Raw genomic sequence first — 12,701 nt, 5'->3', positions numbered from 1 at the left:
CAATCATTTAGGAATTGTCTGTATATATAGGACGTGCCTTTCTAAATAACTACTAACTAGTGTCTAGATGAAAATGATAATTTTATTATTCCAGTTGATTGGAAAAGCATTTTAAATTATTCTTTTCCAACTATACTGGTGGATTTACACAAATTATGTTATTCTCTTTTCAGGCACAATTTGGATCAAAAAGAGACATTTGGGGACTTCCCTGGTGGTGCAGTAGTTAAGAATCCACCTGCCAAAGCAGGGGACACGGGTTCGAGCCCTGGCCCGGGAAGATCCCACATGCCGCGGAGCAACTAAGCCCGTGCGCCACAACTACTGAGCCTGCGCTCTAGAGCTTGCAAGCCACAACTCCTGAAGCCCGGACGCCTAGAGCCTGTGCTCTGCAACAAGAGAAGCCACCGCAATGAGAAGCTCACGCACCGCAAGAAAGAGTAGCTCCCGCTCACCGCAACTAGAGAAAAAGCCCGCGTGAGCAACAAAGACCCAACGCAGCCAAAAATAAATAAAATAAAATAAATAAGTAAATTTAAAAAAAGAGAGAGAGACATTTGTCAACCACTTGGCTGGAGCTAGGGGTGCATGCTCTGATTAAGGAAGGATAAATGGGCCACATTGGGATCAAAACTATGACCTCATTGACAACGAGTTCCAACTAACCAGCACAGAGATAATAAATACATACTTCTTGGAACTTTGCTTTCTCTCTTCTCCACAAGTGTTTTCTCTGTAGTCACTGAAGGATGAAGACATTTTATTCTCTCTAAACTTCCAGCAGAACCCTTTGTGCCAGTGATAGCACATTCCATCCTTCTGTGTACTATTACCAGTAAACAATGAAATGACCATCATAGAGTCTAAGTATTTGTTGCCTCATGAAAGGAATTTAGAAGAGTCCTTGGATGAAAAATCACCACTCAGAGTAGAGTGGTAGTATTGTACTATTGTGCAGAGTATTATTACACCGAAGATTATGAACCATACATACTTTGCTGAGAATCTTTTGTGGGCCAAATTCATGTCCTCAAAATAGACACGGCATTTTAGATAATGTAAATTTATGGATATGGTAGATTTTTCTCCTAGAAAATGAATACATCTTTTATACAATTTCCAGGATAAAGGATAATGAAACTGTGGAAGCAAAGTTCTAAAATACTCATTATTTTTACACATCAAGTTGTTTTCGGAGATGGTAAAATCTGTTCTTTAAAATTATTTCTATTTCAGATGAATCATTTGGTGAACAAGCTCACATAAAAGGTGAGGGAACAGAAGAAGAAGGGGAAAGAGGACAAAAATTGATAATTTATCAGCATGTGGTTGTATCACACTTTAGAATGCCAAGAGCAGAAGTTCATTCAGTCTTAAGGACAAAGGAGGTTAACTCTAAGGACATGGATGGTTTAAGATTGTTAAGCCATTTCATAACAGACAGTTCTAAGACTGGTCACACCAATGTCCACATGGTCTTTCTCTTTCTTCTGGTGTCTCTCTTCTTTCGGCTTCAAACTTTCAAGTAGGGTACATGTGGTTGTATTGTTTAATTCATCAGTGTGGAGTCTATCAATTGGGTAGATTCTGATTCAGGTGCCCATTCCTGACAAAAGCATTTAGGTTTAGCTTCTTTCTTTTAAGAGACAATAGGTAAATCAACTATACTCCAATTAAAAAAAAAAAAAAAAGAGGCAATAGGAGACAGTAGAAAGTCTGTGTCATATCACTTAGTACAGGCCCCACTTTCTTAAACACAAAAAATAGCCCTCCAGGGCTTCCCTCGTGGCGCAGTTGTTGAGAGTCCGTCTGCCGATGCAGGGGACACGGGTTCGTGCCCCGGTCCGGGAGGATCCCACATGCCGCGGAGTGGCTGGGCCCGTGAGCTATGGCCATTGAGCCTGCGCATCCGGAGCCTGTGCTCCGCAACGGGAGAGGCCACAACAGTGAGAGGCCCGCGTACCGCAAAAAAAAAAAAAAAAAAAAAAAAAATAGCCCTCCACAGAAATCAAAATTGCACAGTATACCCAATATTTACGGCAAGGGAAGAAATGTATGCATATGATTGAATACAAAAAGGGACGATGTGAAACAAAAACTGTTTTTCAAAGTGGTAAGATTATAATTACTTCCCCCCCCCGCTCAGTTTTTGCCCATATTGTTTTCTAGTGCTTTGACTAATTTAAGAAAGTTTTAAAAATATTTAGAACAATAAGTATCATTTAACAATACCTATATGTTTTTTTAAACTGATTATCTCCAGCTGTGTTACTTTTGAAATCATTTTAAACTCAAGCAGTAGAGTCAGATTAAATTTAGGAAGTGTGTAAAAGATGAGATTAATTAACATTCTAATTTAGGATGAGTCAGTAGTCATTCCAGTCAGTTTTATCATGCACATGAAGAATTCATTACTTGCAAGTGTTACATGTACTTTAAAAAATAAAATTCCAGATATATTTGTGTCCTTCTCACACAAGCTTTTAAAATATTTGCCCATCCCTCTACATAGCTGTAATCATGTGCCTGTTAAACTTTTTGTAAAATAGATCAAAATATAAAAAGCAGACTGAAACATTAAGAAAATATAGCTTTGAGGGTGAGGAAGTGGGGTATGATTAATGTATTTGTAGCAAGTGGGTATATTATATCAAGTATAACATATGCCTAGCCTTTTATGACCAACTTTAACAGATATGAGTTTAAAATTAGAAATAACTGTAGAAATCTCCAAGGAATTTTAAAAAATCTAATCAGCTGCTTAACAGAGCTTTTGCTTTATTATCAGTGATGCTTGAGTTTTTCAGATCCCAAACAAAGGACCAATATTAGCTTTCATAGCCAGCAGATACATTTGTAAGTGTTTAAGATGATGGATCAGTTGGAATATATATTTATCAGAGTGCCTAATTACAATGATCTCTCAGCAATTTAACAGTTGACATTAATGTTTCTAGTAAAATTCTTATGTAAGTTATAAGAAATTAGTTCCTTAATCATCTGGTAGGTATGCTTGGACTATACTCTAGAATTCTGATTAGTATTTTTAACTGATTTGTAATAAGGAAGTACTGTTCTTACCAAGTATGTTTGTTTGTTTTGGCCGGACCTCGTGGCATGCAGGATCTTGGTTCCCTGACCAGGGGACCAGGGATCGAAACTGTGACCCTTGCAGTGGAAGCCCGGAATTCCCACCAAGTATGTTTAATCAAGTGGAAATTGTCTGCCACCTGGGGGATTCATGGAAACATTGCAAGTGGCAAAATTCATAGTAATAAAGTATTACAACATATGTATCAATAGTATTATATTTACATAATTGTGCCCAATGAGGTTGTGGCAAAACGAAGAAACTTGTATCCTGAATGTCAAGTGATGAAAATGTCCGAAAGAAAGGAGTGATCAGCTTTGTCAAATATTGCTGATAGACCAAATAAGATGAAAAGGACAGAAGGCTGAACACTGAATTTGGCAAGTGGGAGGTCATAGGTGTTTCTGGATGTTTTATGGTTCTTCTTGCTATTGTCAGTATGTCTTTTCATTTATGACATTTTTTGGCTGCCACATGTCTTTCAGGACCTTAGTCCCCCCGCCAGAGATTGAACAGGTGCCCCCTGCAGTGGAAGCACAGAGTCCTAACCATTGGACTGCCAGGGAATTCCCTATGACATCTTCTAATCCATTACTGATGGAGTATAGGAAACTATTAATTTTTGTAAGTTGATTTTTTATTGGGCCACCTTACTGGATTTTATTATTATTTCTAATAATTTATCAATTGATTTACTTATATATTCTAGGTAGGAAATCATATTTATGAAAATATCAACAGATTTGTCTTACGTTCCAACATTTATACTTTATTTGGCATTAAGTGGCATATCTGTAATTTTAAATGATTTGCTGTAGATTTCTGGGAAATATTCTTTATCTAATATGGAAATGTTCTTCTACTCCTAGTTTGTTAGAGATTTTCCTTTTCTCAAATCATTAATGTGTGTGGAATTTTATCAAATAATTTTTAACAAATATCAGATGATTTTCTTTTTTCAATTGTTAATATGACAATATTCATTAATAGATTTGCTAATGTTAATTTATGCTTATGGATAAATCTAACTATCCAGTATTTTATATTTTCTTTTAAGCTCCATGCTGTTTTCAATTTGTTTTTGTTTGTTTTCCTTTTTTTTTTTTTTTTTTTTTTGCGGTACGCGGGCCTCTCACCGTTGTGGCCTCTGCCGTTGCGGAGCACAGGCTCCGGACGCGCAGTCCCAGCGGCCATGGCTCACGGGCCCAGCCGCTCCGCAGCATGTGGGATCTTCCCGGACCGGGGCATGAACCCATGTCCCCTGCATCGGCAGGCGGACTCTCAACCACTGCGCCACCAGGGAAGCCCTTCCTTTTTTTTTTTTTTTGCTAATTTTGGTTTTTTATTTTTCCTATTTTGTTTACCAGTAAAATTGACCTTAGGATTTGTTATAAGCACCAAATATGTACAATTTTGGTATCAGAATTATTTTTAGCTCTAAAATGATGTTGGGAGTTAATTAAATGTTTGAACTAAATAAATCTAAAAGTGTTAAACAACAACTATCATACAGGACAAATTCCCAAGCTCTAGTTGATTTACACATTTCAAGCAATAGCTAAAACAAAACTTTGATGGACTGCTTCTCAATTCATTCAAAAGTACTCTACTAGAGAGTAGATATAATCTAGCAGAAGAGAGAAAAATATGAATGCAAATATAACACAAGGCAATATGGAGAAGTGTTATAAGGATTTTAGAAGTGGAGATAGTTTCTGGCTCAGTTGATCTGTTAAGGTATCGTGTAAGAATGCCTGGTAGAGGGCAAGTACGTGCAACTTATATCACAGAACACTGATCTCCCGTCTACATTAAGAGCTCCTAGAAATCGAAAAGAAAGGAATGAGCACCCAATAGAATAATGGGCAAATGCCAGGAATAGAGTTCACAGGAAAGTACACATGGTCTTTAACATAAGAAAATTTTCTCAACTCCACATATAATAAAAGTAATGCAAAACAAATCTTTACTGTGATACCACATCTCACTTATCAGAGTGCCATAAATACAAAGGTTTGACAACATACTCTATGGCAGGACTGTGGGGAAATGAGCACTCAGGTATGGCAGTAAGAGTGGAAAATGGTACAAGGTAACAACATTAGAAATATCTGTGGAGGGCTGAGCCTGCGCATCTGGAGCTTGTGCTCCACAACGAGAGGCTGAGACAGTGAGAGGCCTGCGCACGGCAATGTAGAATGCAACTAGAAGAAAGCCCACGCACAGAAACGAAGACCCAACACAGCCAAAAATAAATAAATAAAATAAAATAAAATAAAAACAAATATCTGTGGCATCTAGAAAAATGGTACAGATGAACCTATTTGCAGGGCAGGAACAGGACACAGACGTTGAGAACAGACGTGTGGACGCGGGGAAGGGAAGGGTGGTGGTGGGATGAACTGGGAGATTAGGATTGATATATATACACTGCCATGTGTAAAACAGATAGCTAGTGGGAACCTGCGGTATAGCACAGGGAGCTCAGCTCAGTGCTCTGTGATGACCTAGATGGGTGGGATGGGGGTGGGGTGGGAGGGAGGCTCAAGAGGGAGGGGATATATGTATACATATAGCTGATTCACTTCGTTATACAGCAGAAACTAACACAACATTGTAAAGCAACTATACTCCAATAAAAAAAAAAGAAAAGAAATGTCTACCAAAACGACAAATGTATTTACCCTTTGACTCAACAATCCCATTTCTTAGAATCTATGCTGAAGATACCTCTACAAACAGAAACAATATGTGCACATTTTTATTCATTGTAGCATTATTTGTAATAGCAAAAGATCAGAACAACCCTCCTGCCTATCAATAGGGAACAAGTTGAACAAACTATGGTACATCCATACTATAGAGTGCTATACAATTGTAAAAGTGAGTGAAGATCTCTGTGTATCAATGTGGAGAGATCTTTGGATTGCCTAGAATACAAATGATAAATGCAAAGTGCAAAACTGTGAAATAAAGAGGGGACGGATAAGGATATATGCACATACACATATTTCTGCTATAACGTAATGTGTACTTTTCTAAAAAGACTTGGCCTTCTGAAAAGCTGCATGCTTAAACTAAGAGGATTTATGTGAAAAAAATAGGGTTAAGAGCAGACCATTAAAAATTTATGTCTCTTTGTAACCAAGCACAAATAAAAATAATAATGGATACCTCGGACAGAAAGCTGGATCACTCAGACAGGCAGCCTGAGGTGACTAGAGGCTGCCAGGATCAATATTTAAAATTTCTAAAAACAAGGGGTACAGCTAGGCCTTTCAGTCAACCTTCCTCCCCCACAGCAGGCTCTCTTGAAGGAGTCTGTTAGTCTAGTCCTCCAAGAAGCAGAAACTAAAACAGGATTAAATAAATGTTCAAGGATTTTATTAGGCAAGTCACCAGTGAGAGAAAAGGGAAAGGAGCCAGGGAAGGCTGGGAGGATCATCAGACTACAATGCAAGTCTGACTCCAGGTGCAAGACAGATGAAAGTAGCATCCTAGACTATCATGCAGCCAAAGAAAGATTTAATAAGCTGTTGGAAAGTCCTCAAGCCAAAATCAATCATCAAGGGGTTCTGGTTTTCCAGGAAAGGGCCTGCCTTCGTATCCCTAACACACTCAGTCCTTGGCTGGGAGCAGCTCATGAAAAGCATAGCCTCAGAGAAAACACAGGCAATGCATTTCAGCAGCTGGGACCCTTGGTCAATGAAGCTCACTGCAGCTGCACATCTCTCAGGCCCATACTCACTGGGCCAGCTCAAGGACATCTGAGTGGTGCATTTACATAGCCTCCAATACCATCATACAAAGGGAAAGCTGGTCATCAGCAAGAATGACATCAACATACTAAGAAAAATGATACAGAGAGAATCCTGGGACTAAGCCCTTGATGCCACTTCTTCCTGAAATCCAGATTTCCCTGCTTTTTCACATAATTTGGCTGTTCAGATTTTCCATGGTGAGCCAATAAATTCCTCTCCTTACTTAAAAGAATAAAAAATAAGATAAAATATATAAAAACAGTAGAGTGAAAATACCAGCAACATTTTAATTAAATCAAGGCTAGTGTGTGCTGAGACTATCCAGATTGAAAGGGAGGTCTGAGCAAATGGGGCTTTCATTAAGATAGGCCTAGAAGGTACTGTGTGTTGCTATGGGAGTGTCTAGATCTTTCAGGGTGCCCACAAGATCAAAGTATATCATAATAATGTTTAAGTCATTTTTCATTCTTGTTCTCTGATGAGTATGCAGGGGAGTTTTCCAGAGGCTACATGACATGTAAGCGTATTAAAGTCAGAAGCAGTTTGAGAATCCAACTGTTTCTATTAAACCAGATATTAAAGAGATTTGCAAAATGCCATTCTTCTCACTAATTTTTTGTTTTGGAAAATGTAGTCATTTTTTATGAATGCATGTTATTTATGTTAACTTGTAATGACATCATTATTTAATTTACTTAATAAATAAATGTTGATATTTTATCAGTTTTAATTTCTATATAGCCCTCAATAATTTTTAAGAGTTGATAACACTCTTGAGACCAACAAGTCTAAGAACCTCTAACAGAAAAACTTTAGACTTCCTTCATTACAGTGATGAACAGTAGTAATATTGTTATTAATATTTGGAAATATTTTCTTTACATTTCTCAAAGATTTTAGATCCTGGCTCTTGGTGTCTCTCATCAGTACCACTCTGTTCATTTCAGTGTATGCCTAGACAAACCTTCCCACACCAACACTTTTCGATTTTTTGAGCACACCTCCAATGATCTTGTCCTCAGCCATTCACGTCTATGGTCACACCCTAGATCTTGTCATTATGGAAAACTACAGATCCTCTGTAATCTCATTTTTCTGCATTCCAGTTCTCTGATCACCACCTTCTATCTTTTTATTTATTTATTTATTTATTTGGCTGCGTTGGTTCTTCATTGCTGTGCGCAGGCTTTCTCTAGTTGTGGCAAATGGGGGCTACTCTTCATTGCGGCGCACGGGCTTCTCATTGTGGTGGCTTCTCTTTTTGCGGAGCATGGGCTCTAGGTGAGTGGGCTTCAGTACTTGTGGCACACAGGCTTGGTTGCTCTGCAGCATGTGGGATCTTCCCAGACCAGGGATTGAACCTGTGTCCCCTGCATTGGCGGACGGATTCTTAACCACTGTGCCACCAGGGAAGTCCCTCTCTCTCACTTTTTTAAAATAAATTTATTTCATTTTATTTTATTTATTTTTGGCTGCATTGGGTCTTCGTTACTGCGCTCAGGCTTTCTCCAGTTGCAGTGAGCGGGGGCTACTCTTCGTTGTGGTGCACAGGCTCTAGGCACACGGGCTTCAGTAGTTGTGGCTCGCGGGCTCTAGGGCGCAGGCTCAGTAGCTGTGGTGCACAAGCTTAGTTGTTCCGCGGTATGTGGTATCTTCCTGGACCAGGGATCAAACCCGTGTCCCTTGCATTGGCAGGTGGATTCTTAACCACTGCGCCACCAGGGGAGGCCTCTCCCACTTTAAGAACAAACATTTCTCTTGGTACAAACTTCCAGTTATAAGACAAATAAGTCCTGGGGATGTAATGTACAGCATGATGACTATAGTTAACAATACTGTATTTGAAAGTTGCTAAGAGAGTAGATTTTAAAAGTTCTTATCACAAGAAAAAAATAATTGTAACCACATGTGGTGATGAAAGTTACCTAGACTTACTGTGGTGATCACTTCACAATATATACATATATATCAAATCACAGTGTTGTACACCTAAAACTAATACATGTTATATGTCCATTATATCTCAATAAATTAAAAATGAAGTGTGTGGAAGAAATATGCCTTTGGCTACCTATCTTGGTCTCAAAATCCAGAGCAATAGAAGACTGATAAATTCTACTACATAACAATTCAAAAAAATTATTTTACATGACAAAAAAAGAAAAAAACTTCCTGTCACCCCCCCCCAAAAAAACCCATAAGCACAATTAAAAGATAAATGAGGGGTCTTCCCTGGTGGCTCAGTGGTTAAGAATCCACCTGCCAATTCAGGGGACACGGGTTTGATCCCTGGTCTGGGAAGATCCCACATGCCACAGAGCAACTAAGCCCGTGCGCCACAACTACTTAGCGTGCGCTCTAGAGCCCGCGAGCCACAACTACTGAGCCCAGACGCCTAGAGCCATGCTCTGCAACCAGAGAAGCCACCACAATGAGAAGCCCGTGCATCGCAACAAAGAGTAGCCCCCCCTCGCCACTGCTAGAGAAAGCCCGAGTGCAGCAACGAAGACCCAACGCAGCCAAAAATAAAAAAAACTTTTTTAAAAAGATAAATGAGGGCTTCCCTGGTGGCACAGTGGTTGAGAGTCCACCTGCCGATGCAGGGGACATGGGTTCGTGCCCTGGTCTGGGAGGATCCCACATGCCGCGGAGCAACTAGGCCCGTGAGCCACAACTACTGAGCCTGCGCGTCTGGAGCCTGTGCTCCGCAACAAGAGAGGCCGCGATAGTGAGAGGCCCGCGCACCGCGATTAAGAGTGGCCCCCGCTCGCCGCAACTAGAGAAGGCCCTCGCACAGAAACGAAGACCCAACAGAGCAAAAATAAATAAATTAATTAATTAACTCCTACCCCCAACATCTTAAAAAATATATATATACATATATATATATATATATGAGAGGATTCTTAAAAATCAAGACAATGAAGACCAAAAATACAATAGAAAAATGGGCAAAAGACATGAATAGACAGTTCAGAGTAAAAGAAAACGATCCTTATACATATGAAAAGATCATAGCCTCACTTGTAATTAATAGGAATATGAATAAAACTATACTGAGATACCACTTGTTGAAAAAGCTGTGGGAAAGATAAATACACTGATTTTAGGAGTGCAAAGTAGCACAGTTCCCATGGAAGGGAAGATCTAATAGAATTTCACATCTATTTACTCTTTGATTCAGCAATCCCACTTTTACAAATGTACCCTTAAGATACATATACATAAATATAAAACAACATATGCACAAGATTATCTGCTGAAGCATTTGTATAGCCAAAGATAGGAAACAACACAGATATCCATCAATAGGGTTGGGTAAACTCATGGTACATCCACACGGTGGAGTACTATGCAAATGTTAAAAAAAGAATGATGAAAATCTCTATTTTCATCATTTTCTCCCTACTTTAATGGTAGGGAGTGACTTCTACAATGTACTAAATGAAAAAAGCAAGTGTAGAATAGTGTGCCCTTTGTGTAAGAAGTACGGTGAAATGCATGCATTGTGAATTTTTGCAAAAAGCAATACTAGAAAGATTAAACTGAAAACCAATAAAAATGTTTATCTATAAAAGATGGGAATGGAATTAGGTGGGTGGAGGGGGTTGAGATTGAGGTGAAACTTCTCTGATTATAACTCTGTAGAAGTTTTGATTCTTGAGCCATGTAATAGGGTTTTTATATTTTCAAATAAAATTACATCTTAGAAAAACAAACATTAAAACTGAAAACAAATGCAAACAATTGAACCTAACTATATATTGAATTGCTCACATAAACTCAGAGAGAGAAGAATTATTTCAAATAACTTTTGTGTGTGTGTGTGTGTGGTACGCGGCCACTGTTGTGGCCTCTCCCGTTGCGGAGCACAGGCTCTGGACGCGCAGGCTCAGCGGCCATGGCTCACGGGCCCAGTCGCTCCGCGGCATGTGGGATCTTCCCGGACCGGGGCACGAACCCGTGTCCCCTGCATCGGCAGGCGGACTCTCAACCACTGTGCCACCAGGGAAGCCCTCAAATAACTTTTGCACAAGGTTTACTGACACCATCCTTAATGTGACATAATCTAAGGACAAAAAGAACTTTAAAGAAATCTTAAACCTCACTCAGCAAATGTATTGTTTTTGATATTTTAGTACTGGTATTTTTAATTTAGAAACTTTAAATATATTTTGTAGGAACCAAGATTTTCAGTGTAAGAGAAAAGAGAGACAAATGTAAAATCAATAAAGAAAAAAACCAGTCATGTTAAATTTGAACTGGGAAATCCATGTATGAACTCATAATTAGAAAAATACATTTCATATAGCTGCACACTGAAAAGGCCTAGAAGCAATGACACCCAGTAGCAGAGAGAACATCTATTGCCGGCATCTTAGTTCCAATTTCTATTCCCAAACTGAAGGAACCAGAGTAACCTTGGAGCAATGACTGAATCCAAGTCTGTGATAGGGAAGGTACGTAAGTGATCCTGGGACACCTTGTGCCACTAGGCCAGGAAGTTGTCCGAGACGATTGTTACCATGTCAAAAAGACATAGTATCCATTCACCCAGGGAAGGGACCTGTACTGGCTCAAAAAGCATAATAATTGCAATCGACCGAAACAACTTAAATCTTAAAAAACTCGTGAATCCACATGATACTTAAAAAGCGAATAGGCCAAAAAAATATATATCATTTTCCACTACTTGAAGTATATATTAAATCAAACCCTTTACTTTGAAAATTGGTCATTATAGGGAAAAAAGTAAGCATTTACCCTGTTTTTTTAAGGTTAATGAGGAAGAGTTCTTTTTCACATAAGAAATTTCTATTTATTTAGGAATTAGAGAATTATTTAATCACCAGATATTTCATTATTACTTCAGGAAAGATTTATCAGTAAATGACCAAACCGTCGTGAAAATCTGTTGGGGAACAGGAAATTGGCAGAGTACCAAAGCCTTACTCTGCAACTACTTAACTACTAAGGATGAAATATACCTCGAAAAGAGATGTGACGGTCACCATCTTAAACAAGTGATCAAACTTAAAATCAAACTAGTAATTTGACGTATCTCCTGGTGTAATACAAAACGAAAAACATATCTATATTATGACATATTCTTGCCAAAATGTGTAACCTGAATCGGATCACTCTTTTAGCAGACATTTTAGTTTATAGGAAACATGGGAAAGAGGACATGTTAAATGATACTACAAGAGAGCAATCAGATATATCCAGAATATGGACTATTCCTAGGGACAACTGGCGAACTCTCTTAAAAAATTCATAAAAAATAAAAAGATGGGCAATAAATAACTAGAGATATAACAAATAAACGCAATGCTTGAAATTTGATTGGATCCTGATTTGTAAAAACCTCCTATAAAGACATTTTTGGGCTACTTGGGAAAATCTGAATATGGACTGAATAGTAAATTATACAAGGAAATAATTGTTAATTTTCTTACGTGTGATATGTATTGCAGATATAAAGGAAATTTCTGAGATATTCTCAGAAAACACAAGCTGATTTCTTTTGGGATGAAGTGTCACGATGTCTGTGATTTACTTGAAAATTATTTTGCAAAAAACTAAACTATATATGTAAATACATGCATAAAAAGCAAACATGCCAAAATGTTAGCCACTGGATCAAGATGATGGGTATACAGGTATTCATTGTATTGTTCTTTGAACTTTTATCTCTTTAAAGTTTTTCATTAAAAATATTGGGAAAAGATATTGGCATTTGAGTCAAACTTTGAAGAACAGAATGTGAATACTATTCTTGAAGACTGATGTTCTTACACTAGTTCATTTAAGACAAACTTAGAAAACAGATAAAAAGAAAAAAATTA

Source organism: Mesoplodon bidens, assembly GCF_964165515.1.
Source record: "Mesoplodon bidens genome assembly, chromosome: 7".
NCBI classification, from domain to species: domain Eukaryota; kingdom Metazoa; phylum Chordata; class Mammalia; order Artiodactyla; family Ziphiidae; genus Mesoplodon; species Mesoplodon bidens.
This window is presented reverse-complemented; position numbering follows the sequence as displayed.